We start from the raw sequence: 7,539 nt of genomic DNA, 5'->3' as shown, positions 1-7,539 counted from the left end.
AGCCTCAGTGGCCTGTTCTGGAGCATGGAGATTCTGCAGCTGCTCAGAAGACCGTTATATTGACCCGCTGAGATCACTTGCAGTGAGGACCCTGCATACGATGACCATTCACAGGCACATCCCCCAACTTTGCTCAAGTGCTACTGGCAAAAACCTAGCTCAGACTGGCTCTGGTCAGGGAAGGGAAATTTATGGGCTCATTAAACTAGGCCATCTCAGAGCAGGCTGACGTCAGGCAAGGCTGGATCAAGTTGCACAAGGACGTGATCAGAATACGGTTTCTCTCTCCATCTCTGTGTTGGCTTCATCCTCAGGCGAGATCTCTCCAAATGGCAGCAAAGACAGAGCGGGCAGCTGCACCCGACATTCTTCCAGTTTAGCAAACCCGGCCGACCGGCTCTCAGGCCACAGTCCCAGGGCCATCTCTCATTGGACGCTGTGGGCCGTGTGCCCATCCCTAACCAAGCATGTGGCTGGGGGGGTGGAAGTGAGCAGAGCCACCTGCACTGATGGTGGGAAGGAAGGGGTTTTCTAAAGGAACTTTGAGATGCTGACGTCAGAGTAAAGGAGGGTGGGTGGCAGCCAGGGCTGGCTCAAGGGGCTCGGAAGAGATGCCGGAGCAGTCGACCCCATGGTGTAACAGTTCTTCCTGCATTTGAGAGGGGACGCTGGCTGAGGAGCTGTAGGCGGCACTGAAGGCGGTGAAGAGCCATGGCAGTGGCAGTGGCAGGGCCACAAGCATAAGAAGCGGCCGACAGACAGACATGGTTCTCCCTAGGTAGGTCCAGATGGTGCCTGGTGAATGGTGCGGGAACCAAGGATGCTTGGCTAGATGTCGGGGGACATGTCACTTCATGGCGGGTGCTGTGTGGCACCACAGCTGCTGTTTTCTCCTCGAGCCTGCCACTGAATTCTGGCATTTGAATGTGGCCCAAATACAAGCGCTGACAAGAGGCCACTTTTCACCCATCAGATGGGCGACGTTGAGAAAGTCATCTATCATCACTCACCGAGGAGGGAAGGGGGACTTTGGTGCTCCTGGAGGGGGTGCCAGCTGGTACAGCCTCGCTGGGAGGCCATCAGGAAGCAGCTATTAAAATTTGAAACGTACATTTCCTATGGCCCAGCGTTCTTGGTGTCTGCCCTAGAAACACGCTCGCATCTTTGTACAAGATGGCTGATGCAAGATGTAATAGCTAACCAAAAAAAACCCCAGAAACTGCCTGTGTGCGCTGGTGCTGGCCGTGGTCAAGCACACGGGTGACGGGCAGAGTCCCCCTGCGCCCGTTTGCTGGCCTGTGTTTGCTGCGGTGGGGTCATGTCCCACTGCAGAAATGGGCACCTTTTCTAAGACCCGCAGGTGCTGTGTAAGCTGGTGGCTGCCCTGGGATGACCACACTGGGACGTACCCCAAAGATGGAACGCTACATTGAGTGAGAAAGAGTGGACTAGATCCAGGTGTACCAACAAGGCTACTCAGACCTATTGTTGAGTGAAAAAGAAAATTATGAGAAAAAAAGCAGAGAGCAGAAAAACCCCGCGAAACAACTACATAGTTACATTTACCATGTGTACCATGTACAAACACATGTGTCATCTCTTCTGAGCTTGGTCTGCTCAGGGGACCAGATGAGGACCAACAGGTAGGTACCAGGATGTGAAGGGACCAAGGCCTTCAGTGTCTCAGCACGGTTTTACATTCTTACCAGGAGCAGCTATTCCTGGTTTGCTTGTGTAACTCAAGGTCAGTGGGAAGAGCAGGGTACAGGTGTGTGTTGGATGGGAAAGGTCAACTTGCTCAAGGAGGTCCCTTCTCCAAGATGGGGCCCCAAGGGGAGGTGGTGCCCTTAGACCAGGCCCCAGGCCTTCAGTCTAGCAGAGCGATGGGGCACTGGCCACATGCCTGAATCCCTGCCCTTGTGGGGCTGACACCCAGCGGGGTGGGCATAGATGAATCGGGTACAAAGTGGAACAGTGGCTCCCAGAGGTTCCAGGCCCCATCCCTGGAATCCACGGATGTGTCCCCTTATGTGGTAAGGGGAGCCTTGCAGATGTGATTAAGTTAGAGATCTTGAGATGGGAGTGGTCGCAGTGTCCTCACAAGGGCCCTTGAAAGAGGGAGGCGGGGGAGGCTCAGAGTCAGGGGAGGAGGCCACGTGGTGATGAAAGCAGAGGTCAGAGTGATGCAGCCAGGAGCCGAGGGATGCAGGTGCTTCTAGAAGCTGGACGAGGTGAGGAGCAGAGCCTCCCCGGGAGCCCCAGAAGGAGCCAGCCCTGCTCACACCTTGCTTTCACCCCAGCAAAACTGTCTCTAGACCTCCGGACTCTAGAACTGTGGGAGAACAAATGTGCCTCACTTGGCACCACTAGGTTTGTGGTCACAGTTACTGCAGCCACAGGAAACTCCTGTGCATCTTATGGGCGGGATCGGGAGGATGGGATGTCAGCTTCGCAAAGGCCTGAGGGAAGAGCAGTCAGCCAGGGGGCCAGCCCGTGCAAAGGCCCCGGGGCCGCCTCTGTGTGTTGGAGGTTCAGGCATGGGGCTGGAGTGCCGAGGGGGGGAGGTGGTTTTAAAACTTGTCCTTGGGACTTCCCTGGTGGCACAGTGGTTGAGAATCCACCTGCCAAGGCAGGGGACACGGGTTCAAGCCCTGGTCCAGGAAGATCTCACATGCCGCGGAGCAACTAAGCACGCGTGCCGCAACTACTGAGCCTATGTTCCGCAATTACTGAAGCCCGTGCGCTCTAGCGCCTGCGTGCCGCAACTACTGAGCCCGCATGCTGCAACTACTGAAGCCTGCGCACCTAGAGCCCGTGCTCTGCAACAAGAGAAGCCCCTGCTCGCCGCAACTAGAGAAAGCCTGCACGCAGCAACGAAGACCCAACACGGCCAAAAACAACAACAAAAAACTTGTCCTTGAACTCTTGGCTATGCTTCCCAGCAGGGGCTACACCCCTGGCCTTCGTGTCCACCTCCATCAGCAGATGGGCCTGAAGGGCTCACGTGATGACTTCTGAGCCTGCCTTAGAAAAGGCCACAGGCTTCCCTGGACCCCCTGGCACTCAGTGCAAGACACTTGCCATCTCAGTGGGGGCGGAGAGAGGGAGAGAGAGAGAGGATGCACAGAAGCCCCAGCTGTTCTAGCCGGCCCTTTGCGTCTTCCCAGCTCAGGGGCCAGCTTGTGGGTGAAGAAGCTTCAGATGGTCGGGGGGTGGCTGCAGGGAGGCCTTGAGGAGCACTGCCCGGCCGAGCCCGGACAGTCGCAGCCATGGGCGATAGTCAGGATGGCTGAGACGTGTTTAGTACTGCCACATTTGGGATGTTTTTGCTGGTATCTAGATGCCGTGTGAGTCTGCTAGGGCTGCCGTAACAAGCACCCAGACATTTATGGTCCCGTGTCCTGGAGGCTGGCAGTCCGAGATGGAGGTGTCGCAGGGCTGGTTCCCCCGAGGCCTCTCTCCTGGGCGTGTAGACGGCTGTGTCCTCCCTGTGTCCTCACGTGGTCGTCCCTGTGCGTGTCTGTGCCCTGATCTCCTCCTCCTATAAGGACACCAGTCACACTGGATCGGGGCTCACCCTATGGACTCATTTTACCTTAATCACCTTTAAGACCCCATCTCCAAGTACAGTCACATCTTGAGGTGCTGGGGGTCAGGACGGAAACATCCAGATTTTGGAGGAACACAGTTCAGCCCATAGCAGATGCCCAGATGGAGGGAGAGGGGGTCGTAGCCAGAGGTGAGAGGTCGTCAGGGCGGGGACCAGGTGCGCAGGGGGTTGTGCGGGCCGAGTGGCCATGGGGGCTGGGGTGGGGTGTTGCTGGTGTCCCTGGGCCCCGCCCCACTCAGCTCCCAAGTGCAACTCTTGGTCCTGGAGCTGGACCCTCTGCCCAGCCCATGCCCCTGGGGAGCACCCCAGCCCCTCCCTCTCCGGGGGACCTGCCTGAGAGGGAGGTGGGTCCCCATGCCACGGCCTCCAGAGAGGGCGTTACAAGAGAAATCAGTTCCGGTTCAGAAGACTTGTATTCACCTCTTAGTATTTGAAGAGAAGATGCTCTAACTGCTGGGATTGTCTGTGGGACGTGCTCCCCGGCGCTCCCCGTTGTCTTCCATCCAGGACGAGTCTCTGGCCCCCTTGGCCCCATTGGTCCCTGTGCAGGAGGAACAATTTCAGGCGCCTCCGAGAAACCCAGCTTAAGAGGGAAAATTAGAGCGTTGGTTTCAGGCATGGCTGGTTCCAGGGGCTCTGGGCCCAGACGCTGCTTCCTCCCTTTGGCTGACCTTGCGTGCTCCCCCACCCTTCCCAGAAGAGGAGGCCCTCCTTTTCTTTTGGCCGTGCCACGCGGCGCGCAGGATCTTAGTTCCCCAAACAGGGATCAAACCCGTGCCCCCTGTGCTGGCAGCTCAGAGTCTTGACCACTGCACCGCCAGGGAAGTCCCGAGGAGGCCCTTTCTAACATTTCAGGGAAGGTCCTGGGTTGTCTCACTTGGGTCTTGTGCTCTTCCCTGAGCCCATCACTGGGCCAAGCAGAGGTGAGTTCTGATTGGCTGGCCTGGGTCTTGGGCTGAGGGCCTGTCAGCCCCACCCTTACCACGTGGGCCAAGTCGGGGAGGGTGGCTTTCCGGAGGAAAATTGGGGTGCAGGTGCCAGAAAGGGGTGTTGGCAGGAAAGAGGCCGACAGTGCATGTTCCTGCACCCTTTCCAGGCTTGTCGTCCGGTCACTGTGCTCTGGGAACTGATCTAAGGACGTACAGACCCAACTCAGTGAATTCTGGCTGCCCTACTTGGAGGCGATGTAGCTACTCCCAATTTAAAAAGAACCAAAGCTGAAGACCTATGTCCACAGACAAACTTGTGCATGAGTGTCCGTTGCAGCATTATTCATAATGGCCAAAAAATGGAAACTGCCCAAATATCCATTGACCTGTGATGAATGGACACACAAATGTGGTGTATCCACACAATGGAATATTATTCGGCCCTAAAAAGCTATGAAGTTGTGATGCATGTTGCAGTGTGGAAGAGCCTGGAAAACACTATGTAAGTGGAAAAAACAGGAAGACAAGGCCACGAGGTGTACGATTCCATTTATAGGAAATGTCCAGAACCAGCAGATCCAGAGAGATGGGAAGCAAAGCGGTGGCTGCCAGGGGCTGGGGGAGGGGAAGGGGGCGACTGGTAATGAGTAAGTGGTTGGTTTATTTTGGGGTGGTGGGAATGTTCTGGAATTGGATAGTGGTTGATGGTTGGACGGTGCTATGAGTGTACCAAAAGCCACTTTAAAGGGGTGAGTGGCATGGTGTGTGAGTCACCGCTTAAAAGGAGAGAAGGAAAGGAGGGGATGACGGGTTAGGGGCTCTGCTCCAGGCCCGCTGGTGAAGGGCCGGCAGGTCGGACCCGCCTGCCCCGTCTGTGCTGTGTGGCTGCTGCTCTTCCGGCCCCGGCTGCACAGTGGACAGCTGCTCGCAGGGGTCAGCAGGTTGTGAAACTGAGAAGAAGCCAAGTTACTGTGCATCACTGAATCAGCGGTACCACGATCTCAGAGAGCGCGAAGAAGGGGAAGGGCCGCCACGCACACGGTGACGGGCTGCTTTGTCACGTGCAGTTGGTTTCCGACTTATGGGAAGAGCTTTCTAGACTCAGCAAGACACAGCTCTTCACCGTGCATCCCTATTAAACACACATTAAAGAACAAGGAAAGTTAAGCAGGCTGGTGAGGTGTTGGAGGCGCTGTCAGGTCTGTGCTCTGTCCGTGTGGGGGGGAGGGGTGGGTGGAGGGAGGGGGAGGGGGTGGGGGGGGAGGGGAGGGGTGGGGGAGGGCAGGGGGAGGGGGAGAGATGCTCCTTTTTTTTTTTTTAAACATCTTTATTGAAGTATAATTGCTTTACAATGGTGTGTTTCTGCTTTATAACAAAGTGAATCAGTTATACATATACATATGTTCCCATATCTCTTCCCTCTTGCGTCTCCCTCCCTCCCACCCTCCCTATCCCACCCCTCTAGGTGGTCACAAAGCACCGAGCTGATCTCCCTGTGCTATGCGGCTGCTTCCCACTAGCTATCTATTTTACATTTGGTAGTGTATATATGTCCATGCCACTCTCTCACCCTGTCACATCTCACCCCTCCCCCTCCCCATATCCTCAAGTCCATTCTCTAGTAGGTCTGTGTCTTTATTCCTGTGGGATGCTCCTTCTTAAATAGTCCTGGGAGGAGCCTAGCCGGCTGGGAACGCACGGAGAGGGTCTGACACTCACACTGCCCTCAGCCTATAGCCGTGTGTTCCTCGGAGCTCAAGCCTCCTGCACAGCATCTGGAGTTTCCTTCCAAGGCCCTGTATCGGGGCGAGTGGTGTCCCCCCAAATTCACGTCCACCCAGAACCTGAGAATGTGAGCTTATTTGGAAAGAGATTGCTGCAGATGGAATCAAAGCTGAGGCTGGAGATGAGCCCATCCTGGATTGTCCGGGTGGGGCCTGAACCCAGTGACAGAGTCCTTGGAGAGGAGGTGAGAAGGCGGGAAGCACACGGGCAGGTGGCAGCAGGGCCGGGAGCCGTGCGGCCACGAGCCAAGGACACAGCAGCGCCCAGGACGCCGGCAGCACCAGGGGCGGGATGAGCAGCTGCACATCCGCCCTCAGAGCCCCAGCCCTGCGGCTCCGGGGCCTCGGGCTTCTGGCCCCAGAACTGAGCGGACAAACTCCTGAGTTTTCACACCCTGCTTAGTGGTGGTTTGGGCGGCTGCCCAGGACCCTGACACACCTCCCAGCTGTGCCCACCCTGCCTTCCTGCTGTTCCCTAAACCAGGGCCGGGGCGACCTTCCCCACACGTGGAGGGATGGTGCCACCTGCCTCAGCGTCAGGGGCTTCCGTTGTGCTCGGGGGGCAAGTCCCAGCTCGCACCCCAGCCTGTGGGCCCAGTCTGCTCCGCCCCTCCCCCTTCCCCCCAGGCCCCCCAGCCCCAGAGCTCCCCCCGACCCTCATTACTTCCCGCAGGTCTCGCCCGCGCCTCTTCCTGAGAGATGCCTCCTGGCTGAAGCCTCTGCAAAGCAGCCCCTGCCCTCGCCCCACTCCCCGCTGTGCAGTCTCCACCACCTGCCGTCTGGTACCTTCTCGTCTGTTCATTCCGGGCCCCCCTCAAGGCCGGGGGCTTTGCTGTCCTGCCCTCAGTGGCTCTCAGCAGCACCATGAGGGCCTCAGGAAGGATCCTCCACCTTCGAGGGGAGGCTGCCCCAGCCCACCGCCAAGGCGGCGAGGAACTGAGCGGACCAGCCACTGCCGGGGCTCCAGAGGCCTGGTGTCCCGGGTCCCCTGGGCCCTCAGCTCCCTCCACCCAGCCCTTCGTGCGAGGCTCCCCAGAGGCTGGTCCTGGGTCGCTCTCTCCCTGCTCTGCTGCCTGCCATGCTGACTCTGGAGGCTCCAGTTACCAGCCACGTGCTGCGGGCACGAGGCCGCTGCCGCCGAGCTCTGGCCTGTTTGAGACCTTTGGCCGGCAGCCTCCTCCCTGGACAGTCCCATGGATGAGCCACGCCAGGCAAA

The sequence above is a fragment of the Eubalaena glacialis genome, chromosome 15, assembly GCF_028564815.1.
Source record: "Eubalaena glacialis isolate mEubGla1 chromosome 15, mEubGla1.1.hap2.+ XY, whole genome shotgun sequence".
NCBI lineage: Eukaryota > Metazoa > Chordata > Mammalia > Artiodactyla > Balaenidae > Eubalaena > Eubalaena glacialis.
The sequence above is the reverse complement of the archived record's forward strand: the minus strand, read 5'-3'. Positions refer to the sequence as shown.